We start from the raw sequence: 19,784 nt of genomic DNA on the forward strand, positions 1-19,784 counted from the left end.
TCGTGAATTGGAAAGACTGCAAGGGGGAGGGGAGTTGCTTGCGCCCTAAAGGAGGAGTTATTCAGATTCATTGCAGTGGGCGGCGGCTGCAAAACGCACCATTCTTCTTGTTTTGGCTCTGCAAAGCAGCCTTTTCAAGGGTTGGCTTGGGTGACAAAATGTCTTGTGTAGGCGTGGGTTTGTCTCCCTCTCGCTCTCTCTCCCTAAGATGTGTCCGGCATAGGCCAGGGTGCCACTCGAGGCCCAAACCAATTCTGGTTATCGCTTCTCGGCCTTTTGGCTAAGATCAAGTGTAGTGTTGTTCGAAGAGGTGGTTTAAGCTCCAGGCCACCTTAGTACAATGATACAATGCACACTGGAAGGTTGCGCTTGCTAGTACTCTGGGTGGATAGTATATTCATCTAGAGGAAAACATGGCCCTACCAGGATCGAGGCTATTAGACTGAGTAAGGGTGGGGGGCTATGGTACAACGTGCCCCAGGACTGACGACCCTGGAGTGAGTCTGAGCTTGCTGGCTTGGGACCCCGGCAAGCCTTGGGCTCTGTAGCACACCGTACCTTGCCTTTTCATACTTTTTGAGCATATTATCCTATCCCGGCCTTCTGGCTAGGAAGGGAAATTTTTATAATCCCGGTCGGAGGTCTGGTCAGCTTTGGGCTGAGAAACTAACACCCGGTTGGAGGTCTGGGTCAGCTTCGGCTGAGAAACCAACACCCGGTTGGAGGTCTGGGTCAGCTTCGGCTGAGAAACCAACACCCGGTTGGAGGTCCGGTTAGCCTTGGGCTGAGAAACCAACACCGGTTGACGGTCCGGGCAGTTTCGGCTGCGAAACCAACAACTAGTAGCTCTCTACTCCACTTGGGTAAGATGCCTGGGTGGACGCTGGGAGCAACGACAAGGCTCAACCAGGCTTCGGCTTGGGGGAGCACCGAAGATCCCTGACCCTTGCTGTGGCCTTCTGGCTCGGAGGGACGGGGTTGATTTTTGGGGACCCTCTCCTCACGGTGGGGTCCACACGAATCCTAGCCTTTGCACTGTTTTTGGTGTGACTTCGGTCATGCATTTTTTGTGGTGCTTTGGAAAGCTTCATTAAATCAAAATCTGTTCTTATCAGTTTAATATCTGATACGTCCCCTATCTGGGGACCATATATTAAATGGATTTTTAGAACAGGGAGATGGAAAAAGAGCTTGCTCTGTCCACTCCACGCATTGACCTGGTATTGCAGTACCTCCAGGAACGGTGCACCCCTTCTTAACCCAGTTTCCAAAAGCAGAACTCAATTCACCTGATTCATATTAGCCCGATTTAATGAATTGGAAGAAAGCATACGTCTTCATATGCACCTCAATTTGGCCCATTCACTTTTCACACTTCCTCCTTTTGTTTTTTATCTTTCACACTTTTGACTTTCTTTATTCATCCAAATAGCAAACTCATCACCACTCAACCTGACCAACTCGGCTATGTCCCCGTGCTGCAGTTCTCTGTCTTATCTAGATCATTTGCAATTGAATGGAATAGATCCCTTTTGGACAAAGTGGATTCACCTGCTGCTGCAGTGACCACAGGTGTGATAACATCTAGAATTGGCATCTGGTGCGATCTCTCCGCTTCCACTCCAAAGAAAGTTACCTGTTTATTCCTATCATGCATTGGTTTTTGGGGTTTTCTTTGAGTAATGATGATCTCTTTAGTAGTCTGTTGGCGCCCTCTCCTGGAGGAATAGTTTGCTTGCTCTTGGACATTCTAAAAGAGAGGTCATGATAGACATTGAGCTTCTGAGCTCAATTGGGGACAGTCATGGGTGATGAATGTTTGCAACCTACTGCGAAGCCTCATACCGCAATATAAGGAACGTCAAATACTAAGAAAGGGCGGCCTATGAAAGAATTACTACTTTCAATAAGTACACTTAAACGGCTAATTGGGAATAGAAAAACTGTAAAAAGCCCTCTGAGAAAGCCCCCCTCTAACCTTTGATAGTAAGCTTTTCTGTAGTCTGCCTGTTGATGTATTTTCCGTTTGAACTGTGCACAACATGAAGAGACGGAACACTGGCGGCTTGTCACAATGCCCCCCGATGACATCACAATAGCGCTGCTGCCTAGAAAACAAGCTGCGCAGAAGAAGTTGTTCTTTGGGTGGGAGGGTGGGCTAGTGGAAGGAGGGGGCAATCTCTTTTTTTCCCGGGTGGTAGGGGGATGACAGGAGAAGGGAAGCGGGTGGTGAGAAAGGTACAGAGGGCAGGGTTTGGGGGCTGGGAAGGAAAGGGAAAAGATTAGGGTTTGGGGATGATGAAAGGGCTTTCTACGGGTAAGGATGGCAAAGGGTGGCAGTGACGGAAAGTCAGGCAACCTGTCCTGTCCGTCTTTTTGTATCGTGAATTGGAAAGACTGCAAGGGGGAGGGGAGTTGCTTGCGCCCTAAAGGAGGAGTTATTCAGATTCATTGCAGTGGGCGGCGGCTGCAAAACGCACCATTCTTCTTGTTTTGGCTCTGCAAAGCAGCCTTTTCAAGGGTTGGCTTGGGTGACAAAATGTCTTGTGTAGGCGTGGGTTTGTCTCCCTCTCGCTCTCTCTCCCTAAGATGTGTCCGGCATAGGCCAGGGTGCCACTCGAGGCCCAAACCAATTCTGGTTATCGCTTCTCGGCCTTTTGGCTAAGATCAAGTGTAGTATCTGTTCTTATCAGTTTAATATCTGATACGTCCCCTATCTGGGGACCATATATTAAATGGATTTTTAGAACAGGGAGATGGAAAAAGAGCTTGCTCTGTCCACTCCACGCATTGACCTGGTATTGCAGTACCTCCAGGAACGGTGCACCCCTTCTTAACCCAGTTTCCAAAAGCAGAACTCAATTCACCTGATTCATATTAGCCCGATTTAATGAATTGGAAGAAAGCATACGTCTTCATATGCACCTCAATTTGGCCCATTCACTTTTCACACTTCCTCCTTTTGTTTTTTATCTTTCACACTTTTGACTTTCTTTATTCATCCAAATAGCAAACTCATCACCACTCAACCTGACCAACTCGGCTATGTCCCCGTGCTGCAGTTCTCTGTCTTATCTAGATCATTTGCAATTGAATGGAATAGATCCCTTTTGGACAAAGTGGATTCACCTGCTGCTGCAGTGACCACAGGTGTGATAACATCTAGAATTGGCATCTGGTGCGATCTCTCCGCTTCCACTCCAAAGAAAGTTACCTGTTTATTCCTATCATGCATTGGTTTTTGGGGTTTTCTTTGAGTAATGATGATCTCTTTAGTAGTCTGTTGGCGCCCTCTCCTGGAGGAATAGTTTGCTTGCTCTTGGACATTCTAAAAGAGAGGTCATGATAGACATTGAGCTTCTGAGCTCAATTGGGGACAGTCATGGGTGATGAATGTTTGCAACCTACTGCGAAGCCTCATACCGCAATATAAGGAACGTCAAATACTAAGAAAGGGCGGCCTATGAAAGAATTACTACTTTCAATAAGTACACTTAAACGGCTAATTGGGAATAGAAAAACTGTAAAAAGCCCTCTGAGAAAGCCCCCCTCTAACCTTTGATAGTAAGCTTTTCTGTAGTCTGCCTGTTGATGTATTTTCCGTTTGAACTGTGCACAACATGAAGAGACGGAACACTGGCGGCTTGTCACAATGCCCCCCGATGACATCACAATAGCGCTGCTGCCTAGAAAACAAGCTGCGCAGAAGAAGTTGTTCTTTGGGTGGGAGGGTGGGCTAGTGGAAGGAGGGGGCAATCTCTTTTTTTCCCGGGTGGTAGGGGGATGACAGGAGAAGGGAAGCGGGTGGTGAGAAAGGTACAGAGGGCAGGGTTTGGGGGCTGGGAAGGAAAGGGAAAAGATTAGGGTTTGGGGATGATGAAAGGGCTTTCTACGGGTAAGGATGGCAAAGGGTGGCAGTGACGGAAAGTCAGGCAACCTGTCCTGTCCGTCTTTTTGTATCGTGAATTGGAAAGACTGCAAGGGGGAGGGGAGTTGCTTGCGCCCTAAAGGAGGAGTTATTCAGATTCATTGCAGTGGGCGGCGGCTGCAAAACGCACCATTCTTCTTGTTTTGGCTCTGCAAAGCAGCCTTTTCAAGGGTTGGCTTGGGTGACAAAATGTCTTGTGTAGGCGTGGGTTTGTCTCCCTCTCGCTCTCTCTCCCTAAGATGTGTCCGGCATAGGCCAGGGTGCCACTCGAGGCCCAAACCAATTCTGGTTATCGCTTCTCGGCCTTTTGGCTAAGATCAAGTGTAGTATCTGTTCTTATCAGTTTAATATCTGATACGTCCCCTATCTGGGGACCATATATTAAATGGATTTTTAGAACAGGGAGATGGAAAAAGAGCTTGCTCTGTCCACTCCACGCATTGACCTGGTATTGCAGTACCTCCAGGAACGGTGCACCCCTTCTTAACCCAGTTTCCAAAAGCAGAACTCAATTCACCTGATTCATATTAGCCCGATTTAATGAATTGGAAGAAAGCATACGTCTTCATATGCACCTCAATTTGGCCCATTCACTTTTCACACTTCCTCCTTTTGTTTTTTATCTTTCACACTTTTGACTTTCTTTATTCATCCAAATAGCAAACTCATCACCACTCAACCTGACCAACTCGGCTATGTCCCCGTGCTGCAGTTCTCTGTCTTATCTAGATCATTTGCAATTGAATGGAATAGATCCCTTTTGGACAAAGTGGATTCACCTGCTGCTGCAGTGACCACAGGTGTGATAACATCTAGAATTGGCATCTGGTGCGATCTCTCCGCTTCCACTCCAAAGAAAGTTACCTGTTTATTCCTATCATGCATTGGTTTTTGGGGTTTTCTTTGAGTAATGATGATCTCTTTAGTAGTCTGTTGGCGCCCTCTCCTGGAGGAATAGTTTGCTTGCTCTTGGACATTCTAAAAGAGAGGTCATGATAGACATTGAGCTTCTGAGCTCAATTGGGGACAGTCATGGGTGATGAATGTTTGCAACCTACTGCGAAGCCTCATACCGCAATATAAGGAACGTCAAATACTAAGAAAGGGCGGCCTATGAAAGAATTACTACTTTCAATAAGTACACTTAAACGGCTAATTGGGAATAGAAAAACTGTAAAAAGCCCTCTGAGAAAGCCCCCCTCTAACCTTTGATAGTAAGCTTTTCTGTAGTCTGCCTGTTGATGTATTTTCCGTTTGAACTGTGCACAACATGAAGAGACGGAACACTGGCGGCTTGTCACAATGCCCCCCGATGACATCACAATAGCGCTGCTGCCTAGAAAACAAGCTGCGCAGAAGAAGTTGTTCTTTGGGTGGGAGGGTGGGCTAGTGGAAGGAGGGGGCAATCTCTTTTTTTCCCGGGTGGTAGGGGGATGACAGGAGAAGGGAAGCGGGTGGTGAGAAAGGTACAGAGGGCAGGGTTTGGGGGCTGGGAAGGAAAGGGAAAAGATTAGGGTTTGGGGATGATGAAAGGGCTTTCTACGGGTAAGGATGGCAAAGGGTGGCAGTGACGGAAAGTCAGGCAACCTGTCCTGTCCGTCTTTTTGTATCGTGAATTGGAAAGACTGCAAGGGGGAGGGGAGTTGCTTGCGCCCTAAAGGAGGAGTTATTCAGATTCATTGCAGTGGGCGGCGGCTGCAAAACGCACCATTCTTCTTGTTTTGGCTCTGCAAAGCAGCCTTTTCAAGGGTTGGCTTGGGTGACAAAATGTCTTGTGTAGGCGTGGGTTTGTCTCCCTCTCGCTCTCTCTCCCTAAGATGTGTCCGGCATAGGCCAGGGTGCCACTCGAGGCCCAAACCAATTCTGGTTATCGCTTCTCGGCCTTTTGGCTAAGATCAAGTGTAGTATCTGTTCTTATCAGTTTAATATCTGATACGTCCCCTATCTGGGGACCATATATTAAATGGATTTTTAGAACAGGGAGATGGAAAAAGAGCTTGCTCTGTCCACTCCACGCATTGACCTGGTATTGCAGTACCTCCAGGAACGGTGCACCCCTTCTTAACCCAGTTTCCAAAAGCAGAACTCAATTCACCTGATTCATATTAGCCCGATTTAATGAATTGGAAGAAAGCATACGTCTTCATATGCACCTCAATTTGGCCCATTCACTTTTCACACTTCCTCCTTTTGTTTTTTATCTTTCACACTTTTGACTTTCTTTATTCATCCAAATAGCAAACTCATCACCACTCAACCTGACCAACTCGGCTATGTCCCCGTGCTGCAGTTCTCTGTCTTATCTAGATCATTTGCAATTGAATGGAATAGATCCCTTTTGGACAAAGTGGATTCACCTGCTGCTGCAGTGACCACAGGTGTGATAACATCTAGAATTGGCATCTGGTGCGATCTCTCCGCTTCCACTCCAAAGAAAGTTACCTGTTTATTCCTATCATGCATTGGTTTTTGGGGTTTTCTTTGAGTAATGATGATCTCTTTAGTAGTCTGTTGGCGCCCTCTCCTGGAGGAATAGTTTGCTTGCTCTTGGACATTCTAAAAGAGAGGTCATGATAGACATTGAGCTTCTGAGCTCAATTGGGGACAGTCATGGGTGATGAATGTTTGCAACCTACTGCGAAGCCTCATACCGCAATATAAGGAACGTCAAATACTAAGAAAGGGCGGCCTATGAAAGAATTACTACTTTCAATAAGTACACTTAAACGGCTAATTGGGAATAGAAAAACTGTAAAAAGCCCTCTGAGAAAGCCCCCCTCTAACCTTTGATAGTAAGCTTTTCTGTAGTCTGCCTGTTGATGTATTTTCCGTTTGAACTGTGCACAACATGAAGAGACGGAACACTGGCGGCTTGTCACAATGCCCCCCGATGACATCACAATAGCGCTGCTGCCTAGAAAACAAGCTGCGCAGAAGAAGTTGTTCTTTGGGTGGGAGGGTGGGCTAGTGGAAGGAGGGGGCAATCTCTTTTTTTCCCGGGTGGTAGGGGGATGACAGGAGAAGGGAAGCGGGTGGTGAGAAAGGTACAGAGGGCAGGGTTTGGGGGCTGGGAAGGAAAGGGAAAAGATTAGGGTTTGGGGATGATGAAAGGGCTTTCTACGGGTAAGGATGGCAAAGGGTGGCAGTGACGGAAAGTCAGGCAACCTGTCCTGTCCGTCTTTTTGTATCGTGAATTGGAAAGACTGCAAGGGGGAGGGGAGTTGCTTGCGCCCTAAAGGAGGAGTTATTCAGATTCATTGCAGTGGGCGGCGGCTGCAAAACGCACCATTCTTCTTGTTTTGGCTCTGCAAAGCAGCCTTTTCAAGGGTTGGCTTGGGTGACAAAATGTCTTGTGTAGGCGTGGGTTTGTCTCCCTCTCGCTCTCTCTCCCTAAGATGTGTCCGGCATAGGCCAGGGTGCCACTCGAGGCCCAAACCAATTCTGGTTATCGCTTCTCGGCCTTTTGGCTAAGATCAAGTGTAGTATCTGTTCTTATCAGTTTAATATCTGATACGTCCCCTATCTGGGGACCATATATTAAATGGATTTTTAGAACAGGGAGATGGAAAAAGAGCTTGCTCTGTCCACTCCACGCATTGACCTGGTATTGCAGTACCTCCAGGAACGGTGCACCCCTTCTTAACCCAGTTTCCAAAAGCAGAACTCAATTCACCTGATTCATATTAGCCCGATTTAATGAATTGGAAGAAAGCATACGTCTTCATATGCACCTCAATTTGGCCCATTCACTTTTCACACTTCCTCCTTTTGTTTTTTATCTTTCACACTTTTGACTTTCTTTATTCATCCAAATAGCAAACTCATCACCACTCAACCTGACCAACTCGGCTATGTCCCCGTGCTGCAGTTCTCTGTCTTATCTAGATCATTTGCAATTGAATGGAATAGATCCCTTTTGGACAAAGTGGATTCACCTGCTGCTGCAGTGACCACAGGTGTGATAACATCTAGAATTGGCATCTGGTGCGATCTCTCCGCTTCCACTCCAAAGAAAGTTACCTGTTTATTCCTATCATGCATTGGTTTTTGGGGTTTTCTTTGAGTAATGATGATCTCTTTAGTAGTCTGTTGGCGCCCTCTCCTGGAGGAATAGTTTGCTTGCTCTTGGACATTCTAAAAGAGAGGTCATGATAGACATTGAGCTTCTGAGCTCAATTGGGGACAGTCATGGGTGATGAATGTTTGCAACCTACTGCGAAGCCTCATACCGCAATATAAGGAACGTCAAATACTAAGAAAGGGCGGCCTATGAAAGAATTACTACTTTCAATAAGTACACTTAAACGGCTAATTGGGAATAGAAAAACTGTAAAAAGCCCTCTGAGAAAGCCCCCCTCTAACCTTTGATAGTAAGCTTTTCTGTAGTCTGCCTGTTGATGTATTTTCCGTTTGAACTGTGCACAACATGAAGAGACGGAACACTGGCGGCTTGTCACAATGCCCCCCGATGACATCACAATAGCGCTGCTGCCTAGAAAACAAGCTGCGCAGAAGAAGTTGTTCTTTGGGTGGGAGGGTGGGCTAGTGGAAGGAGGGGGCAATCTCTTTTTTTCCCGGGTGGTAGGGGGATGACAGGAGAAGGGAAGCGGGTGGTGAGAAAGGTACAGAGGGCAGGGTTTGGGGGCTGGGAAGGAAAGGGAAAAGATTAGGGTTTGGGGATGATGAAAGGGCTTTCTACGGGTAAGGATGGCAAAGGGTGGCAGTGACGGAAAGTCAGGCAACCTGTCCTGTCCGTCTTTTTGTATCGTGAATTGGAAAGACTGCAAGGGGGAGGGGAGTTGCTTGCGCCCTAAAGGAGGAGTTATTCAGATTCATTGCAGTGGGCGGCGGCTGCAAAACGCACCATTCTTCTTGTTTTGGCTCTGCAAAGCAGCCTTTTCAAGGGTTGGCTTGGGTGACAAAATGTCTTGTGTAGGCGTGGGTTTGTCTCCCTCTCGCTCTCTCTCCCTAAGATGTGTCCGGCATAGGCCAGGGTGCCACTCGAGGCCCAAACCAATTCTGGTTATCGCTTCTCGGCCTTTTGGCTAAGATCAAGTGTAGTATCTGTTCTTATCAGTTTAATATCTGATACGTCCCCTATCTGGGGACCATATATTAAATGGATTTTTAGAACAGGGAGATGGAAAAAGAGCTTGCTCTGTCCACTCCACGCATTGACCTGGTATTGCAGTACCTCCAGGAACGGTGCACCCCTTCTTAACCCAGTTTCCAAAAGCAGAACTCAATTCACCTGATTCATATTAGCCCGATTTAATGAATTGGAAGAAAGCATACGTCTTCATATGCACCTCAATTTGGCCCATTCACTTTTCACACTTCCTCCTTTTGTTTTTTATCTTTCACACTTTTGACTTTCTTTATTCATCCAAATAGCAAACTCATCACCACTCAACCTGACCAACTCGGCTATGTCCCCGTGCTGCAGTTCTCTGTCTTATCTAGATCATTTGCAATTGAATGGAATAGATCCCTTTTGGACAAAGTGGATTCACCTGCTGCTGCAGTGACCACAGGTGTGATAACATCTAGAATTGGCATCTGGTGCGATCTCTCCGCTTCCACTCCAAAGAAAGTTACCTGTTTATTCCTATCATGCATTGGTTTTTGGGGTTTTCTTTGAGTAATGATGATCTCTTTAGTAGTCTGTTGGCGCCCTCTCCTGGAGGAATAGTTTGCTTGCTCTTGGACATTCTAAAAGAGAGGTCATGATAGACATTGAGCTTCTGAGCTCAATTGGGGACAGTCATGGGTGATGAATGTTTGCAACCTACTGCGAAGCCTCATACCGCAATATAAGGAACGTCAAATACTAAGAAAGGGCGGCCTATGAAAGAATTACTACTTTCAATAAGTACACTTAAACGGCTAATTGGGAATAGAAAAACTGTAAAAAGCCCTCTGAGAAAGCCCCCCTCTAACCTTTGATAGTAAGCTTTTCTGTAGTCTGCCTGTTGATGTATTTTCCGTTTGAACTGTGCACAACATGAAGAGACGGAACACTGGCGGCTTGTCACAATGCCCCCCGATGACATCACAATAGCGCTGCTGCCTAGAAAACAAGCTGCGCAGAAGAAGTTGTTCTTTGGGTGGGAGGGTGGGCTAGTGGAAGGAGGGGGCAATCTCTTTTTTTCCCGGGTGGTAGGGGGATGACAGGAGAAGGGAAGCGGGTGGTGAGAAAGGTACAGAGGGCAGGGTTTGGGGGCTGGGAAGGAAAGGGAAAAGATTAGGGTTTGGGGATGATGAAAGGGCTTTCTACGGGTAAGGATGGCAAAGGGTGGCAGTGACGGAAAGTCAGGCAACCTGTCCTGTCCGTCTTTTTGTATCGTGAATTGGAAAGACTGCAAGGGGGAGGGGAGTTGCTTGCGCCCTAAAGGAGGAGTTATTCAGATTCATTGCAGTGGGCGGCGGCTGCAAAACGCACCATTCTTCTTGTTTTGGCTCTGCAAAGCAGCCTTTTCAAGGGTTGGCTTGGGTGACAAAATGTCTTGTGTAGGCGTGGGTTTGTCTCCCTCTCGCTCTCTCTCCCTAAGATGTGTCCGGCATAGGCCAGGGTGCCACTCGAGGCCCAAACCAATTCTGGTTATCGCTTCTCGGCCTTTTGGCTAAGATCAAGTGTAGTATCTGTTCTTATCAGTTTAATATCTGATACGTCCCCTATCTGGGGACCATATATTAAATGGATTTTTAGAACAGGGAGATGGAAAAAGAGCTTGCTCTGTCCACTCCACGCATTGACCTGGTATTGCAGTACCTCCAGGAACGGTGCACCCCTTCTTAACCCAGTTTCCAAAAGCAGAACTCAATTCACCTGATTCATATTAGCCCGATTTAATGAATTGGAAGAAAGCATACGTCTTCATATGCACCTCAATTTGGCCCATTCACTTTTCACACTTCCTCCTTTTGTTTTTTATCTTTCACACTTTTGACTTTCTTTATTCATCCAAATAGCAAACTCATCACCACTCAACCTGACCAACTCGGCTATGTCCCCGTGCTGCAGTTCTCTGTCTTATCTAGATCATTTGCAATTGAATGGAATAGATCCCTTTTGGACAAAGTGGATTCACCTGCTGCTGCAGTGACCACAGGTGTGATAACATCTAGAATTGGCATCTGGTGCGATCTCTCCGCTTCCACTCCAAAGAAAGTTACCTGTTTATTCCTATCATGCATTGGTTTTTGGGGTTTTCTTTGAGTAATGATGATCTCTTTAGTAGTCTGTTGGCGCCCTCTCCTGGAGGAATAGTTTGCTTGCTCTTGGACATTCTAAAAGAGAGGTCATGATAGACATTGAGCTTCTGAGCTCAATTGGGGACAGTCATGGGTGATGAATGTTTGCAACCTACTGCGAAGCCTCATACCGCAATATAAGGAACGTCAAATACTAAGAAAGGGCGGCCTATGAAAGAATTACTACTTTCAATAAGTACACTTAAACGGCTAATTGGGAATAGAAAAACTGTAAAAAGCCCTCTGAGAAAGCCCCCCTCTAACCTTTGATAGTAAGCTTTTCTGTAGTCTGCCTGTTGATGTATTTTCCGTTTGAACTGTGCACAACATGAAGAGACGGAACACTGGCGGCTTGTCACAATGCCCCCCGATGACATCACAATAGCGCTGCTGCCTAGAAAACAAGCTGCGCAGAAGAAGTTGTTCTTTGGGTGGGAGGGTGGGCTAGTGGAAGGAGGGGGCAATCTCTTTTTTTCCCGGGTGGTAGGGGGATGACAGGAGAAGGGAAGCGGGTGGTGAGAAAGGTACAGAGGGCAGGGTTTGGGGGCTGGGAAGGAAAGGGAAAAGATTAGGGTTTGGGGATGATGAAAGGGCTTTCTACGGGTAAGGATGGCAAAGGGTGGCAGTGACGGAAAGTCAGGCAACCTGTCCTGTCCGTCTTTTTGTATCGTGAATTGGAAAGACTGCAAGGGGGAGGGGAGTTGCTTGCGCCCTAAAGGAGGAGTTATTCAGATTCATTGCAGTGGGCGGCGGCTGCAAAACGCACCATTCTTCTTGTTTTGGCTCTGCAAAGCAGCCTTTTCAAGGGTTGGCTTGGGTGACAAAATGTCTTGTGTAGGCGTGGGTTTGTCTCCCTCTCGCTCTCTCTCCCTAAGATGTGTCCGGCATAGGCCAGGGTGCCACTCGAGGCCCAAACCAATTCTGGTTATCGCTTCTCGGCCTTTTGGCTAAGATCAAGTGTAGTATCTGTTCTTATCAGTTTAATATCTGATACGTCCCCTATCTGGGGACCATATATTAAATGGATTTTTAGAACAGGGAGATGGAAAAAGAGCTTGCTCTGTCCACTCCACGCATTGACCTGGTATTGCAGTACCTCCAGGAACGGTGCACCCCTTCTTAACCCAGTTTCCAAAAGCAGAACTCAATTCACCTGATTCATATTAGCCCGATTTAATGAATTGGAAGAAAGCATACGTCTTCATATGCACCTCAATTTGGCCCATTCACTTTTCACACTTCCTCCTTTTGTTTTTTATCTTTCACACTTTTGACTTTCTTTATTCATCCAAATAGCAAACTCATCACCACTCAACCTGACCAACTCGGCTATGTCCCCGTGCTGCAGTTCTCTGTCTTATCTAGATCATTTGCAATTGAATGGAATAGATCCCTTTTGGACAAAGTGGATTCACCTGCTGCTGCAGTGACCACAGGTGTGATAACATCTAGAATTGGCATCTGGTGCGATCTCTCCGCTTCCACTCCAAAGAAAGTTACCTGTTTATTCCTATCATGCATTGGTTTTTGGGGTTTTCTTTGAGTAATGATGATCTCTTTAGTAGTCTGTTGGCGCCCTCTCCTGGAGGAATAGTTTGATTGCTCTTGGACATTCTAAAAGAGAGGTCATGATAGACATTGAGCTTCTGAGCTCAATTGGGGACAGTCATGGGTGATGAATGTTTGCAACCTACTGCGAAGCCTCATACCGCAATATAAGGAACGTCAAATACTAAGAAAGGGCGGCCTATGAAAGAATTACTACTTTCAATAAGTACACTTAAACGGCTAATTGGGAATAGAAAAACTGTAAAAAGCCCTCTGAGAAAGCCCCCCTCTAACCTTTGATAGTAAGCTTTTCTGTAGTCTGCCTGTTGATGTATTTTCCGTTTGAACTGTGCACAACATGAAGAGACGGAACACTGGCGGCTTGTCACAATGCCCCCCGATGACATCACAATAGCGCTGCTGCCTAGAAAACAAGCTGCGCAGAAGAAGTTGTTCTTTGGGTGGGAGGGTGGGCTAGTGGAAGGAGGGGGCAATCTCTTTTTTTCCCGGGTGGTAGGGGGATGACAGGAGAAGGGAAGCGGGTGGTGAGAAAGGTACAGAGGGCAGGGTTTGGGGGCTGGGAAGGAAAGGGAAAAGATTAGGGTTTGGGGATGATGAAAGGGCTTTCTACGGGTAAGGATGGCAAAGGGTGGCAGTGACGGAAAGTCAGGCAACCTGTCCTGTCCGTCTTTTTGTATCGTGAATTGGAAAGACTGCAAGGGGGAGGGGAGTTGCTTGCGCCCTAAAGGAGGAGTTATTCAGATTCATTGCAGTGGGCGGCGGCTGCAAAACGCACCATTCTTCTTGTTTTGGCTCTGCAAAGCAGCCTTTTCAAGGGTTGGCTTGGGTGACAAAATGTCTTGTGTAGGCGTGGGTTTGTCTCCCTCTCGCTCTCTCTCCCTAAGATGTGTCCGGCATAGGCCAGGGTGCCACTCGAGGCCCAAACCAATTCTGGTTATCGCTTCTCGGCCTTTTGGCTAAGATCAAGTGTAGTATCTGTTCTTATCAGTTTAATATCTGATACGTCCCCTATCTGGGGACCATATATTAAATGGATTTTTAGAACAGGGAGATGGAAAAAGAGCTTGCTCTGTCCACTCCACGCATTGACCTGGTATTGCAGTACCTCCAGGAACGGTGCACCCCTTCTTAACCCAGTTTCCAAAAGCAGAACTCAATTCACCTGATTCATATTAGCCCGATTTAATGAATTGGAAGAAAGCATACGTCTTCATATGCACCTCAATTTGGCCCATTCACTTTTCACACTTCCTCCTTTTGTTTTTTATCTTTCACACTTTTGACTTTCTTTATTCATCCAAATAGCAAACTCATCACCACTCAACCTGACCAACTCGGCTATGTCCCCGTGCTGCAGTTCTCTGTCTTATCTAGATCATTTGCAATTGAATGGAATAGATCCCTTTTGGACAAAGTGGATTCACCTGCTGCTGCAGTGACCACAGGTGTGATAACATCTAGAATTGGCATCTGGTGCGATCTCTCCGCTTCCACTCCAAAGAAAGTTACCTGTTTATTCCTATCATGCATTGGTTTTTGGGGTTTTCTTTGAGTAATGATGATCTCTTTAGTAGTCTGTTGGCGCCCTCTCCTGGAGGAATAGTTTGCTTGCTCTTGGACATTCTAAAAGAGAGGTCATGATAGACATTGAGCTTCTGAGCTCAATTGGGGACAGTCATGGGTGATGAATGTTTGCAACCTACTGCGAAGCCTCATACCGCAATATAAGGAACGTCAAATACTAAGAAAGGGCGGCCTATGAAAGAATTACTACTTTCAATAAGTACACTTAAACGGCTAATTGGGAATAGAAAAACTGTAAAAAGCCCTCTGAGAAAGCCCCCCTCTAACCTTTGATAGTAAGCTTTTCTGTAGTCTGCCTGTTGATGTATTTTCCGTTTGAACTGTGCACAACATGAAGAGACGGAACACTGGCGGCTTGTCACAATGCCCCCCGATGACATCACAATAGCGCTGCTGCCTAGAAAACAAGCTGCGCAGAAGAAGTTGTTCTTTGGGTGGGAGGGTGGGCTAGTGGAAGGAGGGGGCAATCTCTTTTTTTCCCGGGTGGTAGGGGGATGACAGGAGAAGGGAAGCGGGTGGTGAGAAAGGTACAGAGGGCAGGGTTTGGGGGCTGGGAAGGAAAGGGAAAAGATTAGGGTTTGGGGATGATGAAAGGGCTTTCTACGGGTAAGGATGGCAAAGGGTGGCAGTGACGGAAAGTCAGGCAACCTGTCCTGTCCGTCTTTTTGTATCGTGAATTGGAAAGACTGCAAGGGGGAGGGGAGTTGCTTGCGCCCTAAAGGAGGAGTTATTCAGATTCATTGCAGTGGGCGGCGGCTGCAAAACGCACCATTCTTCTTGTTTTGGCTCTGCAAAGCAGCCTTTTCAAGGGTTGGCTTGGGTGACAAAATGTCTTGTGTAGGCGTGGGTTTGTCTCCCTCTCGCTCTCTCTCCCTAAGATGTGTCCGGCATAGGCCAGGGTGCCACTCGAGGCCCAAACCAATTCTGGTTATCGCTTCTCGGCCTTTTGGCTAAGATCAAGTGTAGTATCTGTTCTTATCAGTTTAATATCTGATACGTCCCCTATCTGGGGACCATATATTAAATGGATTTTTAGAACAGGGAGATGGAAAAAGAGCTTGCTCTGTCCACTCCACGCATTGACCTGGTATTGCAGTACCTCCAGGAACGGTGCACCCCTTCTTAACCCAGTTTCCAAAAGCAGAACTCAATTCACCTGATTCATATTAGCCCGATTTAATGAATTGGAAGAAAGCATACGTCTTCATATGCACCTCAATTTGGCCCATTCACTTTTCACACTTCCTCCTTTTGTTTTTTATCTTTCACACTTTTGACTTTCTTTATTCATCCAAATAGCAAACTCATCACCACTCAACCTGACCAACTCGGCTATGTCCCCGTGCTGCAGTTCTCTGTCTTATCTAGATCATTTGCAATTGAATGGAATAGATCCCTTTTGGACAAAGTGGATTCACCTGCTGCTGCAGTGACCACAGGTGTGATAACATCTAGAATTGGCATCTGGTGCGATCTCTCCGCTTCCACTCCAAAGAAAGTTACCTGTTTATTCCTATCATGCATTGGTTTTTGGGGTTTTCTTTGAGTAATGATGATCTCTTTAGTAGTCTGTTGGCGCCCTCTCCTGGAGGAATAGTTTGCTTGCTCTTGGACATTCTAAAAGAGAGGTCATGATAGACATTGAGCTTCTGAGCTCAATTGGGGACAGTCATGGGTGATGAATGTTTGCAACCTACTGCGAAGCCTCATACCGCAATATAAGGAACGTCAAATACTAAGAAAGGGCGGCCTATGAAAGAATTACTACTTTCAATAAGTACACTTAAACGGCTAATTGGGAATAGAAAAACTGTAAAAAGCCCTCTGAGAAAGCCCCCCTCTAACCTTTGATAGTAAGCTTTTCTGTAGTCTGCCTGTTGATGTATTTTCCGTTTGAACTGTGCACAACATGAAGAGACGGAACACTGGCGGCTTGTCACAATGCCCCCCGATGACATCACAATAGCGCTGCTGCCTAGAAAACAAGCTGCGCAGAAGAAGTTGTTCTTTGGGTGGGAGGGTGGGCTAGTGGAAGGAGGGGGCAATCTCTTTTTTTCCCGGGTGGTAGGGGGATGACAGGAGAAGGGAAGCGGGTGGTGAGAAAGGTACAGAGGGCAGGGTTTGGGGGCTGGGAAGGAAAGGGAAAAGATTAGGGTTTGGGGATGATGAAAGGGCTTTCTACGGGTAAGGATGGCAAAGGGTGGCAGTGACGGAAAGTCAGGCAACCTGTCCTGTCCGTCTTTTTGTATCGTGAATTGGAAAGACTGCAAGGGGGAGGGGAGTTGCTTGCGCCCTAAAGGAGGAGTTATTCAGATTCATTGCAGTGGGCGGCGGCTGCAAAACGCACCATTCTTCTTGTTTTGGCTCTGCAAAGCAGCCTTTTCAAGGGTTGGCTTGGGTGACAAAATGTCTTGTGTAGGCGTGGGTTTGTCTCCCTCTCGCTCTCTCTCCCTAAGATGTGTCCGGCATAGGCCAGGGTGCCACTCGAGGCCCAAACCAATTCTGGTTATCGCTTCTCGGCCTTTTGGCTAAGATCAAGTGTAGTATCTGTTCTTATCAGTTTAATATCTGATACGTCCCCTATCTGGGGACCATATATTAAATGGATTTTTAGAACAGGGAGATGGAAAAAGAGCTTGCTCTGTCCACTCCACGCATTGACCTGGTATTGCAGTACCTCCAGGAACGGTGCACCCCTTCTTAACCCAGTTTCCAAAAGCAGAACTCAATTCACCTGATTCATATTAGCCCGATTTAATGAATTGGAAGAAAGCATACGTCTTCATATGCACCTCAATTTGGCCCATTCACTTTTCACACTTCCTCCTTTTGTTTTTTATCTTTCACACTTTTGACTTTCTTTATTCATCCAAATAGCAAACTCATCACCACTCAACCTGACCAACTCGGCTATGTCCCCGTGCTGCAGTTCTCTGTCTTATCTAGATCATTTGCAATTGAATGGAATAGATCCCTTTTGGACAAAGTGGATTCACCTGCTGCTGCAGTGACCACAGGTGTGATAACATCTAGAATTGGCATCTGGTGCGATCTCTCCGCTTCCACTCCAAAGAAAGTTACCTGTTTATTCCTATCATGCATTGGTTTTTGGGGTTTTCTTTGAGTAATGATGATCTCTTTAGTAGTCTGTTGGCGCCCTCTCCTGGAGGAATAGTTTGCTTGCTCTTGGACATTCTAAAAGAGAGGTCATGATAGACATTGAGCTTCTGAGCTCAATTGGGGACAGTCATGGGTGATGAATGTTTGCAACCTACTGCGAAGCCTCATACCGCAATATAAGGAACGTCAAATACTAAGAAAGGGCGGCCTATGAAAGAATTACTACTTTCAATAAGTACACTTAAACGGCTAATTGGGAATAGAAAAACTGTAAAAAGCCCTCTGAGAAAGCCCCCCTCTAACCTTTGATAGTAAGCTTTTCTGTAGTCTGCCTGTTGATGTATTTTCCGTTTGAACTGTGCACAACATGAAGAGACGGAACACTGGCGGCTTGTCACAATGCCCCCCGATGACATCACAATAGCGCTGCTGCCTAGAAAACAAGCTGCGCAGAAGAAGTTGTTCTTTGGGTGGGAGGGTGGGCTAGTGGAAGGAGGGGGCAATCTCTTTTTTTCCCGGGTGGTAGGGGGATGACAGGAGAAGGGAAGCGGGTGGTGAGAAAGGTACAGAGGGCAGGGTTTGGGGGCTGGGAAGGAAAGGGAAAAGATTAGGGTTTGGGGATGATGAAAGGGCTTTCTACGGGTAAGGATGGCAAAGGGTGGCAGTGACGGAAAGTCAGGCAACCTGTCCTGTCCGTCTTTTTGTATCGTGAATTGGAAAGACTGCAAGGGGGAGGGGAGTTGCTTGCGCCCTAAAGGAGGAGTTATTCAGATTCATTGCAGTGGGCGGCGGCTGCAAAACGCACCATTCTTCTTGTTTTGGCTCTGCAAAGCAGCCTTTTCAAGGGTTGGCTTGGGTGACAAAATGTCTTGTGTAGGCGTGGGTTTGTCTCCCTCTCGCTCTCTCTCCCTAAGATGTGTCCGGCATAGGCCAGGGTGCCACTCGAGGCCCAAACCAATTCTGGTTATCGCTTCTCGGCCTTTTGGCTAAGATCAAGTGTAGTATCTGTTCTTATCAGTTTAATATCTGATACGTCCCCTATCTGGGGACCATATATTAAATGGATTTTTAGAACAGGGAGATGGAAAAAGAGCTTGCTCTGTCCACTCCACGCATTGACCTGGTATTGCAGTACCTCCAGGAACGGTGCACCCCTTCTTAACCCAGTTTCCAAAAGCAGAACTCAATTCACCTGATTCATATTAGCCCGATTTAATGAATTGGAAGAAAGCATACGTCTTCATATGCACCTCAATTTGGCCCATTCACTTTTCACACTTCCTCCTTTTGTTTTTTATCTTTCACACTTTTGACTTTCTTTATTCATCCAAATAGCAAACTCATCACCACTCAACCTGACCAACTCGGCTATGTCCCCGTGCTGCAGTTCTCTGTCTTATCTAGATCATTTGCAATTGAATGGAATAGATCCCTTTTGGACAAAGTGGATTCACCTGCTGCTGCAGTGACCACAGGTGTGATAACATCTAGAATTGGCATCTGGTGCGATCTCTCCGCTTCCACTCCAAAGAAAGTTACCTGTTTATTCCTATCATGCATTGGTTTTTGGGGTTTTCTTTGAGTAATGATGATCTCTTTAGTAGTCTGTTGGCGCCCTCTCCTGGAGGAATAGTTTGCTTGCTCTTGGACATTCTAAAAGAGAGGTCATGATAGACATTGAGCTTCTGAGCTCAATTGGGGACAGTCATGGGTGATGAATGTTTGCAACCTACTGCGAAGCCTCATACCGCAATATAAGGAACGTCAAATACTAAGAAAGGGCGGCCTATGAAAGAATTACTACTTTCAATAAGTACACTTAAACGGCTAATTGGGAATAGAAAAACTGTAAAAAGCCCTCTGAGAAAGCCCCCCTCTAACCTTTGATAGTAAGCTTTTCTGTAGTCTGCCTGTTGATGTATTTTCCGTTTGAACTGTGCACAACATGAAGAGACGGAACACTGGCGGCTTGTCACAATGCCCCCCGATGACATCACAATAGCGCTGCTGCCTAGAAAACAAGCTGCGCAGAAGAAGTTGTTCTTTGGGTGGGAGGGTGGGCTAGTGGAAGGAGGGGGCAATCTCTTTTTTTCCCGGGTGGTAGGGGGATGACAGGAGAAGGGAAGCGGGTGGTGAGAAAGGTACAGAGGGCAGGGTTTGGGGGCTGGGAAGGAAAGGGAAAAGATTAGGGTTTGGGGATGATGAAAGGGCTTTCTACGGGTAAGGATGGCAAAGGGTGGCAGTGACGGAAAGTCAGGCAACCTGTCCTGTCCGTCTTTTTGTATCGTGAATTGGAAAGACTGCAAGGGGGAGGGGAGTTGCTTGCGCC

General features: G+C 46.6%; 12 non-coding genes across 12 annotated transcripts; all 12 read left to right on the forward strand.

Annotated features, from left to right (window-relative positions):
• Positions 1-1,058: 1,058 nt before the first annotated feature.
• LOC142265280 (U2 spliceosomal RNA) lies at positions 1,059-1,254 on the forward strand. The gene has a single exon (XR_012731626.1). It is a non-coding gene; the product is annotated as a U2 spliceosomal RNA (small nuclear RNA).
• A 1,387-nt stretch (positions 1,255-2,641) lies between these two features.
• On the forward strand, positions 2,642-2,832 carry LOC142265330 (U2 spliceosomal RNA). The gene has a single exon (XR_012731667.1). It is a non-coding gene; the product is annotated as a U2 spliceosomal RNA (small nuclear RNA).
• A 1,387-nt stretch (positions 2,833-4,219) lies between these two features.
• Positions 4,220-4,410, forward strand: LOC142265331 (U2 spliceosomal RNA). The gene has a single exon (XR_012731668.1). It is a non-coding gene; the product is annotated as a U2 spliceosomal RNA (small nuclear RNA).
• A 1,387-nt stretch (positions 4,411-5,797) lies between these two features.
• LOC142265333 (U2 spliceosomal RNA) lies at positions 5,798-5,988 on the forward strand. Its single transcript, XR_012731670.1, has one exon. It is a non-coding gene; the product is annotated as a U2 spliceosomal RNA (small nuclear RNA).
• A 1,387-nt stretch (positions 5,989-7,375) lies between these two features.
• On the forward strand, positions 7,376-7,566 carry LOC142265334 (U2 spliceosomal RNA). Its single transcript, XR_012731671.1, has one exon. It is a non-coding gene; the product is annotated as a U2 spliceosomal RNA (small nuclear RNA).
• A 1,387-nt stretch (positions 7,567-8,953) lies between these two features.
• Positions 8,954-9,144, forward strand: LOC142265335 (U2 spliceosomal RNA). Its single transcript, XR_012731672.1, has one exon. It is a non-coding gene; the product is annotated as a U2 spliceosomal RNA (small nuclear RNA).
• A 1,387-nt stretch (positions 9,145-10,531) lies between these two features.
• On the forward strand, positions 10,532-10,722 carry LOC142265336 (U2 spliceosomal RNA). The gene has a single exon (XR_012731673.1). It is a non-coding gene; the product is annotated as a U2 spliceosomal RNA (small nuclear RNA).
• Positions 10,723-12,109: 1,387 nt separating this feature from the next.
• Positions 12,110-12,300, forward strand: LOC142265337 (U2 spliceosomal RNA). The gene has a single exon (XR_012731674.1). It is a non-coding gene; the product is annotated as a U2 spliceosomal RNA (small nuclear RNA).
• A 1,387-nt stretch (positions 12,301-13,687) lies between these two features.
• LOC142265229 (U2 spliceosomal RNA) lies at positions 13,688-13,878 on the forward strand. Its single transcript, XR_012731580.1, has one exon. It is a non-coding gene; the product is annotated as a U2 spliceosomal RNA (small nuclear RNA).
• Positions 13,879-15,265: 1,387 nt separating this feature from the next.
• LOC142265230 (U2 spliceosomal RNA) lies at positions 15,266-15,456 on the forward strand. The gene has a single exon (XR_012731581.1). It is a non-coding gene; the product is annotated as a U2 spliceosomal RNA (small nuclear RNA).
• A 1,387-nt stretch (positions 15,457-16,843) lies between these two features.
• On the forward strand, positions 16,844-17,034 carry LOC142265231 (U2 spliceosomal RNA). Its single transcript, XR_012731582.1, has one exon. It is a non-coding gene; the product is annotated as a U2 spliceosomal RNA (small nuclear RNA).
• Positions 17,035-18,421: 1,387 nt separating this feature from the next.
• Positions 18,422-18,612, forward strand: LOC142265232 (U2 spliceosomal RNA). The gene has a single exon (XR_012731583.1). It is a non-coding gene; the product is annotated as a U2 spliceosomal RNA (small nuclear RNA).
• The last annotated feature ends 1,172 nt before the right edge of the window (positions 18,613-19,784 follow it).

The sequence above is a fragment of the Anomaloglossus baeobatrachus genome, unplaced genomic scaffold, assembly GCF_048569485.1.
Source record: "Anomaloglossus baeobatrachus isolate aAnoBae1 unplaced genomic scaffold, aAnoBae1.hap1 Scaffold_2735, whole genome shotgun sequence".
NCBI lineage: Eukaryota > Metazoa > Chordata > Amphibia > Anura > Aromobatidae > Anomaloglossus > Anomaloglossus baeobatrachus.